Genomic DNA, 23,452 nt, shown 5'->3' on the forward strand with positions numbered 1-23,452 from the left:
TGGCAATGGTCCTAACCAAGGGCAGGTGCCACTCACTGAGCAGACAAAGGGAAAGACTGGATTTTACAAACCCAATGGTCTATTTCAATATACAGTTTTAACTTTTGGTTTACATAGGGCACCTTCCACATTCCAAAGAATGATGGACAGAATATTAAAGCCACAAGCAAGCTATGCAGCATCATACTTAGGTGATGTTGTGATACATAGCAAGGATTGGTAATCTCATCTGCCAAAGATACAAGCTGTTCTGAACTCAATACTAAATGCTGGCTAACCCTAGCAAATGTACAATTGGAGTAGAAGAGACTAAATATTTAGGATATTCCATTGGTAGAGGTTTGGTGAAATTACAGGTTGTTAAAATTGAAGCCATACAAAAGTGACCAAGGCCAATAACTAAGAAGCAAGAGCTTTTTGTGGTTTGACTGGTTATTACAGGAGTTTTATTTCTAACTTTGCAATGATTGCTAGTCCTTTAACTGATTTGGCAAAAGCAAAATCCCCTGTAATTGTTTAATGGTCTACAGAAGCTGGAAAAACATAGAGATGGCTTAAGGAGTCCACGAGCAACCAGCCAGATCTGATAACCCCTGACTTTTTCAAGGAGTTTATTTTCCAGACTAATGCTTCAGATGTGGGTCTTGGAGTGGTCCTTTCTCAAGAGAAACAGGGAGAAGGGCATTCTGTTTTTTTAGTAGGAAACTTGATCCCCATGAAATTAAATATGCAATATTAGTGAAGGAGTGTGTGGAAATAAAATAAGTGGTTGACACTTTAAAATATTATCTTTTTAAGGAGGAAGTTAAGACTGGTGTCTGACCATGCTCCACTTATATGGATGAGGGAAAACAAAGAAAAAAATAGTAGGGTTGCGATAAGCGTGGGTGTCTGACATCACTGGAAGGGGGCGTGGCCTGGGGGGCCATTATAATCTGTGTTGCAGTTACCAAGCTGGATGTGTTATGCAGTCTGTTACTATGCTCTGCAATAATATTGAGTTGTACCTTCCATACTGTGTCCTGCATCTCATGACATAGTGTTAGAAGTACGTACCTGTGCTTCTATTTCCTGATTAATGATGATGTCAAAATTTACTACACCTGAGCCTTTTGATTTCTCTCAGCCTGCAGCATTGCCCACATGACATAAGGTCTGGGAGTATTGTAGATGAAGTGCAGCTGTTCAGGAGAGCTGCAGATGACAGGCAGAGTGTGAGAGGTAGACCGAGGGTAGCAGATAGGCCCAGAAGTGGGTGGGTGGGTGCAGCAGACTCATTGAACACGTTGTAACCGTACCCATGAAGTGAATTTTATATATCCCGCTAAAGACAAAAGATGTAGGAAGTGCAACTGGATGGGCCATTTTGAAGTGGTGTGTAAAACTGAGTCTTTTAAAGAGATGCAGGTGAACAATGATCAAGAAGCTCAATATGTGTCCTTTGTAGGGTCTGTTGTAGAACAGTCTGGTTCAGATGAAGATTGGCAGGTTACCCTTACAGTGATGGGAGCCAAGGTTGCCTTTAAGATTGACACAGGAGCAGATATTACAGTTATATCCCTTGCAGCATTCATGAAACTGCCTTGACAGCCTCAGCTTGTAAAAATTACATGACAAAGGTTCATAGTCCTGGAGGCTGCATAGATTGTGCGGGAAAATTTCTCACTAGCGGTGAGTACAAGCAGAAGAAATTCACCATGTGGGTACATGTAATCAGAGGGCAGAGTGTTAACAACCTATTGAGCAGGAAAGCAGCCTGTAGTCCGGGCCTTGTCACCAGAGTAAATTATATTACGGAAGAAAAGTTTGGCGAATTGGGCTTATTGAACTGCAGGCCAGTCTGAATATCACTTAAAGCTGATGAAGTCCTATACAGTATTACTACTCCTTGTAGAATTCCATTCCCGCTCATGAGTTATTGAAGTAGCTAAAGCAACTGACTGGTGTGCTCTCATTGTTCCCATTGCAAAGAAGAACTGGAAGGTATGCATCTGCGTAGATTTGAAATGGCTGAATGAGACTGTGAAAAGGGAGAGATATGTGCTGCCGACTGGGACAAAATTATTTTCTATGCTTGATGATTCCAGCGACTTCTGGCAGATACCTCTAGACCCAAAGTGCCGCAAACTGACTACCTTCATTACACTGGTAGGTCGGTTTTGCTTTTGCAGACTCCCTTTTGGGATATCTTCTGCCCCTGAAATGTTTTAAAGAGAAATTAGTTCCCTCCTGAGGGATCACGATGGCATGGTAGTCATCATGGATGATATCCTGGTGTATGGGTCCACCCTGGAAGAACACGATTAGCGGTTGAGCTGTGTTCTTCAGACCATCAGAGAGTCTGGGCTGAAATTGAATAAAGAAAAGAACCATTTTAGAAAATCTGAATTATGCTATTTTGGGCACATCATTAATAGAGGATGGTATCAAGACAGACTCTTGCAAAATCATTGCTATTAAACAGATGAAAAGTCTTTCAGATGTAGATGTGAGCTGAGACAAGTATTGGGCCTTGTGAATTATGTGGGCAAGTTCCTACCAGATTTGTCTACAGTGTTACACCCTATCACTAAATTGTTAAAAAAAATGTTGCCTGGGGGCGTGTCCTAGCAGCCATCATGTCCAGACATGAAACTCAGAAGCTCTAGGCCTTATATAGTTGATATACTATTTATCCACTTTCCAGTTGGAAACTCAGGAGACTTTCATGTGGAATTGGATGCAAGAAGCAAAGTTGAACCAAACGATATATATTTTGTGCAGTTTGCAATTAAGAAACCATCTTTTAAGCTGTCTGGACAGGCTGTCTTCTACCATCAGCATACCCCCCCTGCTGGGTAAAGCAGAGCCATTTCACTGCTAATAAGAGGGGGGTACAACCCTCATGTGGAGCCGTCTATGGAGTTACCATTAGCAAGCGCAATTGACTATGACTCTCAGCATCACTGCTCACAGCCTTCTCTCAGCGTGGCTGAGTCTACTCTACTTACTTTTGCTCCGCGGGAGATACCGCCCGTGGAATTGCAGGAAGCTAATACTCTGAGCCATAGAAGTGGAGGCTTGGAAGACGCATCTGTCAATATCTCTCTAGGGATGGAGAGAACACCGGAGAAGCAATTTCAAGCGTTAGTGGCTTTGTCCAAACACCTGATGTGCTGTATTATTTCAACTAAGGCTCCGGTGATGACCGGAGGCCCAATATTTTCGGTGGGTCCCTTGCTAGTAGGGTCAGATGCGACACCACTTTTTTATACTCACCTGCAGTCTTCATCTCTGGCAGCTCATATTCGTCTAGGGGAGTGCTCTCGTTGGCACCCTTTTTTCAGTTCCTTCATAGCAAGCTCTTTTCAGGTCAGTAACTGGCGCAGTCACACCCGAAGAGGGATTGGGTAAAATTATCCTGACATGGACTGTCTCAATATACCTGGCAGATTGCCGTGGGAAAAGATTGACTCTTTGATTTCATGCCTGACTATGGGGTTAATCTACTGACTGACACTCTCTCTGTTCAGATAGAGGAATTTTTGCCAAGGTCTTCTCATAGACTATTATACTATTCTGGACACTATGTGATTCTTACTATTAAATATGTGGTTTGTCTCACTTTTCCTTTTAGCTCTCCGTTTTGTCAAGGGAATCAGTTCAGTTAGATGTTACATTGAAAGTCCTGGTTAATAGTTTGATTCACCTTACTTGCTATGTGCTCCTTATATGCATAAAATGCCTGAAGTAATAATTTAATGTTACACAAATGATCTGTTCCTTCTGAGATAAATATGCATTGGGTCTATCTCCGAAGAAAACGCAGGAAAGAGCCATTGCAGCTTGGGTAATTTATTCAGTTACTCCTTAGTTGAATACCAGAGTTTACCCCTTTGTTTCAACATTTCAGTCTCGTTAGCACACACTATATTCTAGTTTTGAGAGGGAATGTTGCCCTATATTTCACTCCATGCCTTTAATTCTGTGAACAGGGTTATAGCACTAAAATATAGAGAGTTGATGTTTGCAAAAATTGGGAGCTACTAGGGGGGAACTTTTCTTATTTATTTACATCTCCCAAAACTTTTTAAATTTACATTCACTTCCTATCTCAACTCCTCTCCCTTATCTGCATTTAGCAATAGCAACCAAGAGACTCTCAGTATATTCCCTCTACCATAGGTATCCACGGTGGGCACATACTTATGGACTAAACTCACAGGCTATCCCATGCTCTCTTCCACTTTAAACCTTCCCACTGCTCAGGTATTTACTTTCAGATTTATGTGTTTATGGTTAATAGTTGTATGCCTGGATGCAACAGACTTTGTTTTAATTTTCATTTCAAAGGGATGTTTCGCTATTAGACACCTTCCAATTTTGCTTAAATGAGGGTCTTATAGTTTGAAATGCTTTAAGATTATTTATACTAAGCTATAATTATGTCCTGATCCCTGCATATGTTAGATTAAGGAGTATGACTGGCATAAGCAATATAATTCTATTCCCTCTCTCAATATTTTGAAAGACTAGGGGACTTGACCAATTTATATTACAAGGCAATATCCTCTCTAATACATATCAGCATAGTCTGCACGGAAGTAACATTTGTTAGTTAAACTTAGTCTATAATTTTAGCCCAGTTTTCCTTTTCTTTATATGTTTATTGTTGCATGAGGCTCTCAACCTTAAGATAGGCATACAGTCCATACAACGTTGAATTTATTTGTGTGCAGTTTCCCTCTTTAATTGCAATGTATCCTTAGTTTTGCAAGTGTGGCAGTGACCCTTAGAGTCCATAGATTACATTGACTATCCTATAGTTAATTGCTAACCCCCCTCCCCTTTACTCTCTGGTTAAATATATATGACTCTTGTCCAATAACTTATATTTAGAGTGGTGCTTACCCGCTGTTGTTGGATATTTGAAAGCCCATATGTGGCTGCCAATTTGGTTACCTTAAGCCTTTTCAGTTCCTAGTGTTTAAAAGGCCCATAAGGGGCCATCTAACTAACCAACCAATTAAGCTATTGTGTTCAGAAAATGGAGGTTTGAGAAGCCTATTTGTTATTATACATTGTTATGTCTCTTTTTCATTTATTATCCTTTTTATTTTTTTGTTTGTTCTATATACAACAATGTTTATTGCATAATGATTCACCTATCTTTATTGTTACAAGGCAACCATTGTATGTCATTCCCTATCGCAAAACCTCAATAAAAAATTATTTAAAAAAAAAAAAAAATGTCGCCTGGGTCTGGGGACCACCACAAGAAAAAAATATTTTCATGGATCAAGTCCCTGCTGTGGTCTGCCCCATTGCTGGGGTTCTAGTACCCTTCCAAAAGGACTGTGGTTAGTGCTATTGCAAGCAGTTATGGGTTAGGGGCCACTCTCCTGCAGTTAAAGGAGAGTAAAGTACAGACCATCGCTTACTGCTCCCATACACTGACAACTGCATAATCAAAATACACCCAAATTGAGAAAGAATGCTTGGCTGCAGTTTGGGTCTGTGAGTGCTTCCAATGTTACCTAGGGGGTTTGAAGAAGTTCAGTCTGGAAACTGAGCATAAACCATAAGTTCCTCTAATTAATTCCTATGATATTGAAATTGCACCCCTAAGATGTCAGAGACTCCTGATGAGGCTTCTCGGGTTCAACATTCAGGCAGTGCATGTGCCAGGCAAACAACTGGTAGTGGCAGGTACACTTTCCAGGCTCCCGCTGGCTGCTGCTGAAGGATCTTCGACTGAGTCAGATGTCAGATGTAAAAGCGTACGTGGATTCAGTTCTGGCATCTAGATCCATCTCTTCAAAGAAGTTAGACCGGATAAGAAGGGAAAAATGCCTTGACACAGATCTTCAAGAAGTTATCAAGTATATAAAGCGAGGTTGGCCTGAGAGCCGGGCAGCCTATAAATGGGGTTTTTAGATGTACAGACTCAAATATAATTTATTTAATAGAGTGTTCATGTGGGGCTCAGTATATTGGTGAGTCGGAATGAACTGCCAAAGATAGAATAAGGGAACACTTGAATTCAGTAGAAAACATGAATAATCCTAGAAATCAGGATTTACCAGTTCCGAAACATTTTAAAATATGTAAAAGTGGAAATCTAAGTCACTTTAAGTACACTATTATAAAGTTCGTCCCAGTTGGAGAGGGGTTGATATTAGAAATGAACTCTTAAGGTTAAAAGCAAAATGGATTTTTGAGCTTAAGACATTGCACCCCAATGGATTGGATTTGGAATTTGATTTAGGTGTTTTTATGAACTAATGAGATGGCTTTAAAAACATGTTTAATTGGTATACGTAGTGGGTATTTATGAAATTGGGTATATTGTATGAAGTTTTTTAATTTTTAATTGTATTTATTTTTTAAACTTTTATCTAACTGATTTGGTTCTTGGAATGGAGAGAGAAATAAGGCTCAGGAATGTGTATAATGAGATGTCTATTTCTGATGGGCATAGACTAAAATCGAGGCTAAAAATGGGGGTTTCAAATTTAATTTTTTTTAATAGATGTTTCTTGTAATGGGCTCAATTGATTTTTATTTTTAATTCTTATGCATATAATTTTTATAAGATATTGTTATAAGATATTTTTATAAGATATTTTTGTAAGATAGTTATATATGTCTACAAAAAGGTTTTGTGAACATTGAGAGCATTTTAGTTTAAGTGAAATTTTCATTTTTATTTATATTATTATTATTTTTATTTTTATTTGAACTTCTTTTATATTTTATAGGTATGTGTATTGGATTTGAATTGTACTTAAAATTATCCGGTTTGTGTTAAATTTTAGTTTTAGGTTTCTTGGAATGCGCTCCTTCATATTTACATTTATGGAATATATATATTATTAGTATAGAGGTATAAACATTTGATTTGATGGTTTTTGCCTGTTTAAATGTTGTCAGGATTAAACTTTCTGTGAAACAAGCAAGAATTTATATAACAATGCAAAAAAACGTTAAAATAAATAAATAAGCGGCTATCCCTTTAAGGATTTAAAAATGACTGTTCTAGGGTATAAAAGGCCGGTATCATTAACTTTTGAACTGAGCTTGACAAAGACTTTGAAACGCGTTGCTCAGTGATTGTGCACTACTTTATTATTTCGTCTTACATACTGATCCTGCAACTAAGGGCTGTTAGCAGCCTATTTTCCACCAACACAGGTGTTTTTTCGTTTGGCGGCTTTTTCCGGATCCCTCTAAAGTCTGCCCTTGTAGCGGTCAGCGTCTAAGCTCCGAGGTGATCCGTGGAGTGTAAAGAACAGATTGTGACCCCTGGCAGAAAGGAGAACCTGGTGCGGCGCAGACCTTCAGTTACTAATGTATAAGTACCAATGTGCTTTTGCTTTGTGAAGCATTTGATATCTACCTAAGCAGATGCTTATGTTTTCTACCTAGACGCCTTACAATTCCCAAGATTCGCTCACCCTCTGGGAGGCTTGAATGTTCATCGACCTACATCTATCCTGCTGAGAAATCTGGGGGACGTTTTGGAGAAATACGTTTGAACAAAAATCTATTAAAAAGTATCAACTTTTTTTTTTGACAAAGACTTTGAAACGCGTTGCTCAGTGATTGTGCACTACTTTATTATTTCGTCTTACATACTGATCCTGCAACTAAGGGCTGTTAGCAGCCTATTTTCCACCAACACAGGTGTTTTTTCGTTTGGCGGCTTTTTCCGGATCCCTCTAAAGTCTACCCTTGTAGCGGTCAGCGTCTAAGCTCCGAGGTGATCCGTGGAGTGTAAAGAACAGATTGTGACCCCTGGCAGAAAGGAGAACCTGGTGCGGCGCAGACCTTCAGTTACTAATGTATAAGTACCAATGTGCTTTTGCTTTGTGAAGCATTTGATATCTACCTAAGCAGACGCTTATGTTTTCTACCTAGACGCCTTACAATTCCCAAGATTCGCTCACCCTCTGGGAGGCTTGAATGTTCATCGACCTACATCTATCCTGCTGAGAAATCTGGGGGACGTTTTGGAGAAATACGTTTGAACAAAAATCTATTAAAAAGTATCAACTTCAGCTTAAGAAGGAACTTTTAACCATTTTATTTGTATCAATTTCTGCTATTAATATACACTATATATTTTTTTCATCATATATTTGTTTCCATATGTTTTTTCGTTTTCTAGTGTTTAAATATACTTGAATATATGAAATATGTGTTAATTTTTGCTACTAGTTAGGACCGGTCATCAATTTTAAAATAGGTTAGATTAGTTTCAATTCAAGTGTGTATATATATATATGTATTTGTTTTAAAAAATGTATGGAATTTAATTAAATGTATTTTAATAGAAATTAACTGTTTTTTGAATCTCCTATTTTGGCCTCTTTTAGAACTAAATCTATGCCAATTTCATACATCTAATAAACTGATTAAGTTTAATCCATTTGCTCCATTTATGAGCCTTTTTTCCTGAATTTTATATTGTATGGTTATATAATTCAAGGCGCACATGGTGATCTAATGAAATTTTTATACCATCTGTAGTGTTTTTCCCTTCACCTCTTACACTATTAACTTTAGCATCCCTTTTTTGGGTTTGCACACCTATAAGTTATTAAATTAGGCCTGGGATCAGTACAGACATTGCAGGATATGTTTTAAAATGTGCCTTTTGCCGGGAACACTGGCCCACTCAGAGAAGAGAGTCCTTAATTTCCACCCCACTGCCTGCAGGCCCTTGGCAGAAGATTGCCGCAGATTTGTGCCAACTCTATGGGAAGAAATACTTGGTCGTAATCGACAATTATTCCAGGTATTTTGAGATCACACCCCTGAGTGAGACCACTATTCTGGCTGTCATCATCTGCCTTAAAAGTTTCTTCGCCCGTTGGAGCATACCAATGCAGCTAGTGAGTGATAACGGGATGCAGTTTGCTTCCATGGAGTTCAGTTCCTTCAGCAGTGAATACGACTTCATTCATTCATTCTAGGTCAAGTCTGCATTACCCGCAGGCTAATGGAATGGTCGAAAGGGTGGTTAAAACCACCAAGTTCATTTTAAAACAATCTGAGCCCCACCTAGCTCTCCTAGCCCATCCAAGCCACATGTTACAGCCTAGCACAACTGATGCTAGGATGATAGATTCACACCACTCTACCTTCTGTGGGTGTGTTCAAGTCAGCCCTCCCTGTTCCATGGCAGGAGGTCCTTAGGAGGAATGAAGAGGCGAAACAAGGCTTCCAATTCTTTAACAACCAAAAACACTCTGTGAGGCCTTTGCAGGAGCTGAATATGACCAGAGTGTCAGAGTTAAACTGGATGATGAAAAGAAATGGAAGACGCCAACCACTGTAATAGGACACTCCCCAGAACCAAGGTCATATGTTATCCTTACTGAGGGAGGGACTGTCCCATGCCAAAATAGAAGACATCTTCAGCCAGTACCTGAGAGTTTGGGAGTGGATGCTTAGAAGCCACAGCCGGTGGGATCTCCTATTATAACAGGCGTAACTTCCCCGCAGCAAGACCACAGCGGGGATGCTTTAGTGCTTTCATTGGACTCTCAATTACCTACTACTGCATCAGAAGATAGTTCTTATAAAATTATGTCAAGTGGAAGAGTTGTGAAAATTCCAGCCCGCTACCGATATTAGCACTGTAATTAGAGCAGTGACCAGAGGAATGGGCAGAATAATCCCATGGTCACTGTGGACTAGGGTAATCTAACCTGATGTCCAAGACAGGATTGTATCTTTTCTTTATTTATTTACGTGTTCTTTTATACATTGTTATCTGTTGTATTCAGAAAAAAAATGCATATGCTTTGTTCTTTGAAAAGGGGGAGATGTGATGAGAGTGGGGGTGTGACATCACTGGAAGGGGGCGTGACCTGAAGCCATTATAATCTGTGTCGCAGTTATCAAGCTGGATGTGTTATGCAGTCTGTTACTTCTATGCTCTGCAATAAAATTGAGTTGTACCTTTCATACTGTGTCGTGCATGTCATGGCAAGAGTTATCAATTGGTTTCTGAGTTTGCAATCATTAAATGTTTCTACTGAACAGAGAGCAGAAAGTAAACAATTAAATGATAATAGTCTTTGCAGAATGCAATCACTTGTTGCTAAGGTCACCCATTTCAGTGGGTCTGAGATGGGGGGGATATGTTACAGAGCTAATGGGATTGTATATGATGGAGTATATGTTTCCTCACAAATTATGCAATTTTGTTGTTGGTATTGAATATATACTATTAAATGTGTATTAAGGGCCGTCAATTCACTCCACAGTTTGGATGTGGCAGAGAATAGAAGGTGAGAAATCCAGTTCAGAGTTTCCATACAAGCTAAGGTTTTTTCACCTACAGCTAAATTAATGTCAATCAGCTGTGTGCTGGGGCTGCTACTTAGAATATGTGGGAGAGAGACAAAAAATATGCTAATGTCCACAAGTTTTGATATTGTTTGTAATTTGCAGTTGTGTGGAAAAGCCACACAACTTCAGTTAGGACTGCTTTATTCTGTTTAGCAAGCGCTGTTGAGCAAGAATGTATTATGTTTTGTTTATGTTAAAATTCTATTCCTGTAAATTGTCTGTAAATAAATAGGCCAGTGCATTTACACCTAATCCAGTGTGTGTGGAGTACTTTCTGCTGTAAAATACTGTGTGGTAAAACCCAAGAATAGGGCTATTTTTGTCATAGTATGTAAGTGTATGTAAGTGTCACAGTATGTAAGTGTATGTAGGTGTGACACCTAAACACGCATACAGATACATAAACTAATACATACATTTGTCTAACATTTTAATATTTGGGTATTTGGAATACATCTCTTTTCTTTACACATGTATTAGTAAGTCATCATTTTTATATTAAGGAATTGTAATCACAATGATGTTAGTGGTGTAATAATTGAAACAACATATTTTACTTTCAAATTGGATTTTAAAGGATATGTATCCTTTAAAAGACACATACAAACATGTAAATAAATTTAGAATAATCTAAAAATAGATTCCCAAACACATGTTCCTTGAAATTTCCATTGCCTGATTTCATTACCTATTTTTCCAAACACTTGTTCCACCATAAATTACTGCACGTAGGATTTGTTGATTGTCTATATTTAAATAAACCAAAAATATAGTAAGCAAAGTATTTTCCATGTTTGTGTCATTCACAACTTTAAAAAAATAAAGAAATAAAAACAATTTATTATATGACCTTATATATCTTTTAAAGAACAGAGAGGTTCAGTTCCAGAACCATCATTTTTTATTTTAAAGTAGGTATTTAGTAAGTGAATTAAGTTATTGGTATTTTTAGACATAGTCCATGATATATTGAGATTCATGTGAAAATAGCTTCTAAAAAGGGGTTTCAACTTTCTATCTTTAGTAAAAAATGAGACATCCTCAATGACTTTTTACTACTCTACACTTGATATATAGAGGGCTAAATATTTTTAATTCCAAAACTAACCATCTGATAGCTATAAAATCATGTTACATGTTGAAATTAAAATTATTGTTGATATATAGACTTTTTTTTAATGAGAACAAAAGTTTGTGTTATGTGAAGATTCTTCTGAAATATATTGTTCTGCTCATTTAGTGCTAGATTACAAGTGGCTCGCTAACTAATATGTGCAAGGGAAACAGGGTTTATCGAGGCTCATTTGTGTGTGTTGGAAATAGTATGCCTATTACAAGTTTAGAGTTGAAACACGTTCACTCAAGCACAATTGAAATTAAAGTGCGTATGGATAGCATGACTTCAGGGCTCTGTTTAACTGCTACGCTCGATGTGTGTGTGTATATATGCATTTATGTGTGTATATATGTAATTATGTATTTTTATGTGTAGTTATGTATTTACAGACATATAAATACATAAATACATATGTTTACATATATATATATATATACATACATACATACATATATATATATATATATATATATACATACATACATACATATATATATATATATATAGTATATATATATATATATATATATATATATATATATATACTTTATATACATTTATGCATTGGAGTCCTTTGCAGTCAAGTAGCTAAAAACATTTAAAATCATATATATGCAATATTCATATTTAATAAAGTGTTTAACTGTTAATGTACTGTAAATATATCACATGACAATGTCTTTCACATATGTTCTAAGTATTTATAAATAGATATTCCTATCTATATCTATATATATATATATATATATATATATATATATATATATATGCCCATATGTAATCAATTATTTATATATATATATTGTATTGGTACAATATATATATATATATTGTACCAAAAAGAAATCATATATATATATATATATATATAGAAATATGTATTTAAGAATAAATAGATCATATTCTGCTATGAGAAGAACACTGGAACGTGAAATACTAATATTTCATGTCAAGTAAGAAAACACAATCAGGTTTGCAGGACTTGTTGGGTATTATTTTTTTTTCCACTTGTCACGCTCTTTTGAAGCCTATGGGGGAATATATTAATAGGGTCTCAATATTCCAACTTCGGCTTTTTGCTCAGGTTGAATTAGTGCTCATGCGAAAACTTTTTACTTTCAACATGTAATATGTACTCTACCCAACTTGTGCATAAAGCTTACTTCTAGTGGAATTAATGCATGAGTATAATCATGTAGTTTGGAAATCAGGTACTGTCTTAAAAAAATATATATATATATTTTAAACCACCAGCCATCAGATTTTTTTTTACTTTCCTCATCTTAGTTTTTAACTAGATTCCTATGGCTAGAAGTTTCACATTTCTAAATCAATATATATATATATATATATATATATATATATATAATATTATGCAATAAGTCCAGCACTTACTATACCATTTATGCTGCCGGGGTGCTTCCACATTTCTAAATCAATATATATATATATATATATATATATATATATATATATATATATATATATATAATATTATGCAATAAGTCCAGCACTTACTATACCATTTATGCTGCTGGAGTGCTTTTTTGGAATTGTCTGAGGACAGGGTCACTCCCCGAAAATGTTCACAAAAATAAACTACTTTGTTTGACACTTAATTACGGTGAGTGCTATCTGTGGCTTGGTATATATACAGTATATATATATATATATATATATATATATATATATATATATATATATATATATATATATATATATATATAGTATATGTTTGTTAATAAAGGGAATATTTTTGTGATGTTCACATTACTTTGGTAGACTGTAAGCTCTTCAGAGCAGGGCCATCTTCCTCCTGTACTAGATTTGTTTAGTTTGTTATTTTTTGTATCTTACCTTAAACCCTTGTCATTTTGTACCCTTTCTCTGTACCCAGGGCTACAGAATTTTGCATTGCTATGCAAATAGATGATGATAATAATAATACTCACAATTCTAGGTTGCTCTAATTTAGTGTATTGCACCATTATTCATTATCAAAGAACCCATAAGCCTCGGGGGAAACTCAATCCCTGAAATTTCCAAACAATCACTTTTCAACAAGTTTTGTGCTCTGCTAAGCTTTCTCATTGCTTATATGAATTACTGCTCTCCCCCACCACTCAAACCATATGGCCAGAAATAGCTGTAACTTGAGTCCACTGTGCAGTGGAGGATAATAGGTGTGAAACGGAAATAAATGTTGATTGTGTGCTGCTAATAACAACAGCAGAAAAAGCCCAGGAGGGAAAGGGAAAATAGACTTAAAAAGACATATCTCATATCTGTTATCTATATATCATTCATATCTCATATCTGTTATCTATATATCATTCATATCTCGTATCTGTTATCTATATATCATTCATATCTCATATCTGTTATCTATATATCATTCATATCTTGTATCTGTTATCTATATATCATTCATATCTCATATCTGTTATCTATATATCATTTATATCTCGTATCTGTTATCTATATATCATTCATATCTCATATCTGTTATCTATATATCATTCATATCTCATATCTGTTATCTATATATCATTCATATCTCATATCTGTTATCTATATATCATTTATATCTCATATCTGTTATCTATATATCATTCATATCTCATATCTGTTATCTATATATCATTCATATCTCATATCTGTTATCTATATATCATTCATATCTCATATCTGTTATCTATATATCATTTATATCTCATATCTGTTATCTATATATCATTCATATATCATATCTGTTATCTATATATCATTTATATCTCGTATCTGTTATCTATATATCATTCATATCTCATATCTGTTATCTATATATCATTCATATATCATATCTGTTATCCATATATCATTCATATATCATATCTGTTATCTATATATCATTCATATCTCATATCTGTTATCTATATATCATTCATATCTCATATCTGTTATCTATATATCATTTATATCTCATATCTGTTATCTATATATCATTCATATATCATATCTGTTATCTATATATCATTTATATCTCGTATCTGTTATCTATATATCATTCATATCTCATATCTGTTATCTATATATCATTCATATATCATATCTGTTATCCATATATCATTCATATATCATATCTGTTATCTATATATCATTCATATCTCATATCTGTTATCTATATATCATTTATATCTCATATCTGTTATCTATATATCATTAATATTAAAGAGCAATAATGAAGCATAAAAATAGGCCATACACACACTCATTTACGTACTCTAGACATTCAGTATGTTCTTATGGAAAGGAACCAATTGTCAACTAGGGACTTGATTAAACTGGGAAAAAAATGTCTAAATTTATACTCCCTTAGAACCACAAACATTTAGTTTTGACTTCCATGTCCCTTTAATTGTCTGTTTGAAAGAGAAAATATATTCTGATTCCAGGTCTCAGTTGTAGAAACAATACTATTATCCAGTTACATAAAGATACATGATATGTCAAAAGTATTGTTAGGCATGTAACCAAAGCAGGAGAAATAAATCAATAGTGTTTCTTTCGATTATAGTAAGCATAAATCATTGTTATTTTGGATTTTTCATAATCTGAAATCCTGTCAGCTAATTTAAAACTTATGGTTTCATAATATATCCATAATCAGAATTCATGATGTGTGCTTTAATGCAAAACATTTTGTTTGACAATTCAGTTGCCTCAGCTGCCCAGACTATTTTTGATGAACGTAAAAACTATGACTGCAACTAGTGCAGATCCATCATTATAGCACATTTTTATTTGTTAATTAAAAAATGAAAAATAATGATGTGATTCCATGCAGTCATCATAATATAATAAAATATAAACATGTTTACATGAGAAAAACTACATTTACAGAATACATTTTGCATAAACTCTGAACTGATAATACAATTACTGACAGCTGGGAAAACAAAGCTTAATGGCTAGATGGCTTTCTGACTGGTTCATACCATCTGCATATTTTATCTATTTATAAAGTGGACCAGCTGCAGGTACTAACACATTTTCTAATGTCTTCAGTAAATCTAGGTGCCCCTATTTTTATAATTGCTTTTCTAAAACACTGTATTATATGAAATGCCCCGAATGGGTAATTTAGAATTCAACAAAATGATGTATTTTTGTAATTTACTTTTTAACATTTCTATTGCATTCTGCATTTACCATGCAACAGAGAAACTGAATTACCTTAACCTTTTTATGATTTTTTTTTACCACAATATTTTCAGCTCTTTGGTGTCCTTGTATACAGTTAGTAAGTAAAAAAATAGTTTGGTATCACAAACTGAACATCACGTTTCAACAATAATTATTATTATTACCATTATCACTAATAGAGCAAAAGTATATTGAATATAGTTTTGGGAATTGAAAGGTAGGTTATGTGCCTTTTAGGCAAGATGTTATTGTGCTTGTAATTTCTATGTAGAGATATATTGTACTATCGGACAGCTCTTATGATAAAAAATCAACGCAGTGCATCACTATAGATAATTATGCTCTTTGAAAATGTTTTCTCTGTGTTGTATTGCATAAAAAGAAAAATACAAAGACTGTGATAGTTAAAATAAACAAAGATAAAGATGATAACTTTTAACAGCCAGTTTAAGTTTCAATAGTTATATAACCATTTTTTATTCTTTACCTTTTTCCTTTTGTGAGTTGTGTGTAGTAATAAAAAAATCATTTTTAGATTGAGCCATTTTGCCTTATTTTTGACTAGTACATTTCACAAAACTATAAAGATCACCTTTTTACTAAGCACACATCCATCATTGATAACATACACTGTATAGCCAAAGGTATGTGCACAACCCTACTAATTATTGATTACAGGTAATTCAGGCACACCCATTGCTAACCAGTGTATAACGTACAGCACATAGCCATGTCATCTCCAAAGACAAACACTGGCTATAAAATGGGTTGTACTAAAAAGCTTAATGAATTCAAACTTGGCAGTGTCATATGATGCCACATTTGCCACAAATCAGTTTGTGAAATTTCTGCCCTACAAGAACTGCCCCAGACAACTGTAAATGTTATATTCTGAGGTGGAAGTGTCTAGGATCAACAAAATATTCACAGAGCAGGAGAGGAACCCTGTGCTCAAAGCAAGGTCAATGAAGACATTGATTGCAGAGTTTGCTGTGGTGGAATGCCCAGAGAGCTGACCTCTAGCGAACTGAACACCTTTGTGATGAATTGGAACACCAATTGCGAGCAAAAATTTCTTGCTCAACATCAGTGACAGACATCACAAATGCTCTTTTGCCTGGATAGGCACAAATTCCCCAAGACACCAAAATCTTGTGGAAATCCTTCCCAGGAGAGTTGTGGCTATTATAGGTGTAAAGGGGTACCAACTCTATATTAATGTCCATTGCTTTAGAATGGTATGTCCTACAAGCTCATATAGGTGTTTTGACTAGGTGTCAAAATACTCACTTTTAGCCATATTTGTGAATGTAAAGTGTTGAACATTCTTCATGGGGCATAGGCCCCCATTTAAATCAGTATGATTTTCTCATGTTTTTTATGTTTTGTTTTCTTTTTTAGTCAAGGACTTAAATAGACTTCTTTGACCTTTTGAAAAATCGTTATAACCTGATACAAGCAACAAGTGTTAACTGTTTGCAAATGTCAAACAATTCCAAATGCTGAGTCCAAATAGTAGTACACATGATTGTTTCCTGATTTTATTAAAGCAACTATTGAAATCCCACTTTTGAATTATGAAAATGTGTACACATTTAAACTTTACATTAACAAATATTAGGCAGCCATCATCAAAACAAACGTTTCCATGTTTGGCTATTGCATATGCTTCTGTGAATAAAGCTTTTTTTACATAATCTGAGTATTAGTAACTGATATTCGTTTGATATTCATAGTTATTTGATGTGGATTAACTAATTCCAATGGCCATCCTAGGATTGAAATACCAAAGAAAGGGGGGACAAAAATCTGAGATTCATATTTTTATGTTTTCACATGATAAAATCCTAATGAGTTGGAATGGATCAATTTTTTGTTATATTTTCCTGGGGGGGCAAAGAGTCTAATATTCACATATCAGAATTCCAATTAAGAGCTAGATTACGAGTAGCGAGCTAACTGTTGCGTGCATTGAAATTAAACATGTTTGTTCAAGTACAATCAATTTTTATGCTCGTTGAGTAAGCAAGACTTGAGAGCTCATGTAAAGGGTAGGGGAAGAAAAACATAAATAGACTTAAAAAAACAGTTGCACTCATATACACACTAATTGATAAAAATTATTTTAATAAAAATATTAAAAAGTTATAAGGTCTCAAAGATATATGGCATAAGGTGTTTGACAAAAAATATCTGCGAAGGGCTTTAACACACACACACACACACATATATATATATATATATATATATATATATATATATATATACATAGACATATCTAAATATTTGTATATATACATATATATGTATAAATGTATATACATAGGTATTTAAAGGGACACTGTACCCAAAAAAATTCTTTTGTGATTCAGATTGAGCATGAGATTTTAAGCAACTTTCTAATTTACTCTTATTATCAAATTTTCTTCATTCTCTTGGTATCTTTATTTGAAATGCAAGAATGTAAGTTTAGATGCCGGCCCATTTTTGGTAAACAACCTGGGTTGTCCTTGCTGATTGGTGGATAAATTCATCCACCAATAAAAAAGTGCTGTCCAGAGTACTGAAACCAAGGAAAAGCTTAGATGCCTTCTTTTTCAATTAATGATAGCAAGAGAACAAAGAAAAATTGATAATAGGAGTAAATTAGAAAGTTGCTTAAAATTGCATGCTCTTTCTGAATTACAAAAGGAAAAATTTGAGTTCAGTGTCCCTTTAAGTATCTTTGAGTTTCACTGTATATTTATTGTAAATATTTAACATTCCATTGTTCTTCACATAGAGCATAATGCACTTTTTATTGTAAATATATATATATATATATATATATATATATATATATATGATGGGGAGGGTGTGTGGAAGTCCAGACTCCCCTCAAAAAGAGGGAAAAGAGAGGGCAGTCCACAGAAAAAGAGTTAGCGCTGTGTGTTAGTTTAGCCTGAATGTATGTGGGATCTCCTGTGAAAGCAGCTAGAATCTCTAAGTGTAAAGGGAACTCCCACCAAAAAGAATGGTGAGGGTGCCCCAGAGAAAATGGTAGACAAAGGGGGTAGAGAAAGCGTTGTTTAAAAAGAGGGTCCCATATATGCATATATATGTATTCCTGCCCTGTTTATATGGCGGTATAGTACAGGGAACAGATGGATAAATATGTCCCTTGATTATAATGTGTTGATAAAATATGTTAAATAATTATCTCACCAAAGAGCATATACAATTGAGAAAATACAGTTTCATAAAATTACAGATTCATAAAAATGCATATCTAGAAGCAATTATGACTTCAGAGTATACTAATCAATAAAAAATTGTTGGTAAGTCCGTCAAATATATATCAAAAAATGAATCAATACAACAGTAAATGTTTTTCACACTAAAGATATCCGGTAGGTATTGCACTTACTAGAACAAACCTCAATCATATGAGGTAAGTTGCCGCATCTATAAGTGGGAAACTTCCGAAGATATCAGGTGGGAGTAGTTGAAAGCAGGGTGTGTGTATCCTTCTCCTCTTGGAGTATGGGGTGTAGATTCTGGCGGAAGCTTGTTAGGATTCTCTCCGTGTGCCAGCAGGTTATGCAAAGTGAGAAGCAGAGACAAAATGCATAGTGTAATACAGTTTATTACAAATGTAAAACATTTTTTTTTTTATGCATGCCTCATATGTTTGAGGACTTTTAATGTGAGTGGCCATTTGTCTGTTTTTATTTGTTTTCCATTTGTAATAAACAGTATTACACTATGTATTTTTTCTCTGCTTCTCACTTTGCATAACCTGCTGGCACACAGAGAGAATCCTAACAAGCTTCCGCCAGGATCTACACCCCAGGAAAGTTCTTCTCTGCGAAAAGCATTACTGGGCTAAAAAGAAGCTTTACCCAGGGAGTAAATCACCATAGAACAAGCTAACAATTAATTGAGCTGATTGTTAATTCCTGAAAGTGCGCTTCTCTCTGTGTGTACTATGTCTACCTAAGGGAAAAAGTTGTAACCAGACATCTACTTCTTGCTTAGTATGTTAGAGGAATGTGGCTTCATCTCACGGATGAGGCCAAAAGAAGGCTGAAATAATCATCTGTGGTTGCCATGTTTCTTGTTCAGAGAGTAATTGCCTGGTATTTCGGTGCTGGACTGACCTTAATAGGCGGAATCAAACTGATATAATACATTATTTTCCTCGTTGTTCGTTCCTGCGAGTGCATAAATTATATATTTATGACTAAAATGATAAAAGGATTAAGCACAAATATCTACATTTTAAATTATATACAATACTTAAAATAATATGCATTAAGCATGACAATGCATATCATATTATCATTGTATATAAATGCAATGTTACACTAAACTATTAACCCCTTACATGTCCTCACCCCCAGGGCAACCTACACTATTACCCCCTAATCTGCTATAACCAAAAAACATTGCAATAAGCCCCCTAACCTGTTAACACCAAAAACGCCACAACCTCCATCGCAATAAACCCCCTATACTATCAAACCCTAATCCACCACAACCCCAATGCAAACTACCCTTACACAACTAAATTACCTAACAACTAACCCTGCAGACCTCTAAGCTAACACACCCTAAGTTACAAAAATATCAAACACTTAAATTAAAAAAAACTATTCTTAAAAAGCTGTTAAAAAAATCCTATACTAAAAAAGATTGCCCTAACAAGGGCATTTGGTTAGGCATTGTCCTTAGAAGGGCATTTGGTAGGGCATTGTCCTAAAGTTATTTCAGCTATTTCACCCATTAAAGGTAAGGTAGGCAATTTGGTAAGGTAGTGCCCTAAAGTAAATGTAGCTCTTTTGACCAATGATACAAAAATCCTAAATTAAAGAAAATCCTAAATAAAATAAAAAATCTCTATCCTAATAAAATGCCCTAAGAACTAAGAAGGCATTTCCTTGATAAGGGCATTTGGTAGGACCTTGCCCTAGAGTCTAACAGGTCCGTTGCTCAATAAAATAATACAAAAAACCTATTCTAAAACAATCCTAAAAAAAGTTACCTATCCCTAAAAGATTGCCCTAAGAAGGGCATTTTCTAGGGAATTGCCCTTACGTTATTTCAGCTCTTTTGGAGCTACCCCCACCCTCTTCATCTTCATTCCGGCGGTCCTCTTCTTCCATCTTCTTCCATCTGATGCTGCTTTTTTTCTTATCTTCTTATCTTCTTCCGGACATCCTCTTCATCCAGTTTAGCCAAATCTTTCTGATCGAATATACCGAAAATGTTGTTTTCCAAATATTCATCTCATGTGCTTTTTGGTGTTCATTTATTTTTAAATTAAATGAATAGTGAATATTTGTTGGATATTTACTTTTTTTCATTAAATGAATGTAATGGCTTTTTGTAAAAGTTCCTTTGCTGCAGGTGAAAAAGTAGCATTGAAATACTTACCTCTAGAGTGCTACAGAGGGTCATGTTAATAGGTGGCTTAGTGCGGCAGATCCCAGGACCTGTGTTAAAGGATATTCAACATTAGTGCAGGTCCTAGGATCCACTTCCCTAAGCCTCCTATTAGCGTGCCCCAAGGCTCTGGGAAAAAGGGTCAGGATTACCGCGGCTCTCCAACACTCTAGGGGTAAATATTTTTTAATGCCTAAGGTCATTTAAAGTAAACAAATGAATACTGATGCATTTTTGCAGTATTTTTTTGTTTTCTGTAAATGTAATAGTGCATTCATTCGGATATTCATTTTGTGAAAAGGAAACAAATATCAGTGTTTCATTAACGAATTTGCATTTGTAACAAAACAAATGAACATGTCTATATTATTGGTAGCAAGAGTGTTAATGATGTTTTGACAATGCTGGGATTTTATACAGGAAAAAAAATTGACAATTCTACATGTCTACAATTTTTCCTTTGTTTTAATAATCAGTTATTGCACAACTGCACAAACATTTTTTTCTGTAAGGGTATTGAGAAAATACACTTTTTGTGCCTATACTTGTGAGGGGTGTCACTGTACACCAATGAAAATAAGGAGCTTTACTTATCAGCCAGTGAGTTTCACAAATAAAAAACAGATATTTTTTTAATGCAAAACAATCTTAATATGTTTAAATGATGTATATATTTATATATATGTATGTATGTATGTATGCATTTCTAAAATGCTTTAAAAATGCTCAGGACCTATTTACTGAGTTTTTAATTTTTAACAGAAAAATGCTCTTTAGATATAATAATATGAGTTAAAAGCTGTATGACTATATTTGATTTAAGCCTTTGTCCACAAATTAATTAAAGGGACATTATACACTAGATTTTTCGTTGCATAAATGTTTTGTAGATGATCCATTTATACAGCCCATCTTGGTGTGTTTTTGTAAAAATGTATAGTTTTGCTTATTTTTAAATAACATTGTGCTGATTTTCAGACTCCTAACCAAGCCCCATAGTTTTAGATGTATACTGATGTATACTGAATTCAGACTGCTTCTGTTTGTATAATGGGTCTTTTAATATGCAGGGGAGGGGGGGAGTTCTGCTATCAGCCCCTTTCAGTGGGTGTCCCAGGCTTATCTCATTAACAGTGTTAAATTGGGAGCTTCTAAGTAAGTTTTTAAAAGGTTTTACACTGGATTTTTATCAATATCTGTGCATATTATTCTTTATAATAGTGTCTATTACATGCAGCTAAATGAAAATTAGTGTATACCGCCCCTTTAACACAGTCTATACAGTGAGATATCATGCTTCCGCCACTGCATAAATGCTGTTAGTAACACATATTCTTATGTAACCTATTGCATTATATATTATGATAGTACCTAAGATAATTTTAAGATACAGCCATACCACAAGATGGTTATAGTTATCCTAGCAGAATTGTCTTTCCCCCAAAGCATGCCTAATTGTATATCATTATTATACCTTAATACCACTTAAAGGAAAAGTCTAGTCAAAATTAAACTTTCATTATTCAGATAGGGAATGCAAGTTTAAACAACTTTCCAATTCACTTTTATCATCAAATTTGCTTTGTTCTCTTGGTATTGTTTGTTAAAAGCTAAACATAGGTAGGCTTATATGCTAATTTCCAAGCCCTTGAAGGCCGCCCCTTATTTCAATGCATTTGGCAGTTTTTCACAGCTAGAGGGCATTAGTTCATGTGTGTCATACAGATAACATTGTGACCACGCCCCTGGAAATTACAAATAAGAGGGCACAGATTGGCTAAATGCATGTCTGTCAAAGGCTTAGATACAAGGTAATCAAAGAGGTAAAAAGTATATTAATATAACTGTGTTGGTTATGCAAAACTGGGGAATGGGTACTAAAGGGATTACCTATCTTTTTAAACAATAACAATTCTGGAGTAGAGTGTCCCTTTAAGTATCAACATATATAGTGTGATTTTAGCATGAGTACAGAAGTTGTTGTGTAACTACTTCCTGTGTTATTTTTAAAATGAGTCAACATAGGGAGAAATGTATGAACTTTATTTAATTGACATCATACAATACTCTAAGAACTAGGGTAACTGCAGGGACTACAGAAAATGTTAGTTTAAAGGACATGAAACCCACTTTTTTCTTCATGGTTCAGATAAAGCATGCAATTATAAACACATTTCCAATTTAGTTCTATTATCAAATGTACTTAGTTCTCTTGATGTCCTTTGCTGAAAAGCATACCTAGGTTGGCTCAGAAGCTGGGAGATAGCTGCTGATTGGTGGCTGCACATTTATGCATCTAGTCAATGTCTTACAGATGTGTTCAGCTAGCTCCCAGTGGGGCATTGCAGCTCTAAACCCTATTCAGACACTCATGCACCTCGACTC

Source organism: Bombina bombina, chromosome 2 (genome assembly GCF_027579735.1).
Source record: "Bombina bombina isolate aBomBom1 chromosome 2, aBomBom1.pri, whole genome shotgun sequence".
In the NCBI taxonomy this organism is placed as follows: Eukaryota; Metazoa; Chordata; class Amphibia; order Anura; family Bombinatoridae; genus Bombina; species Bombina bombina.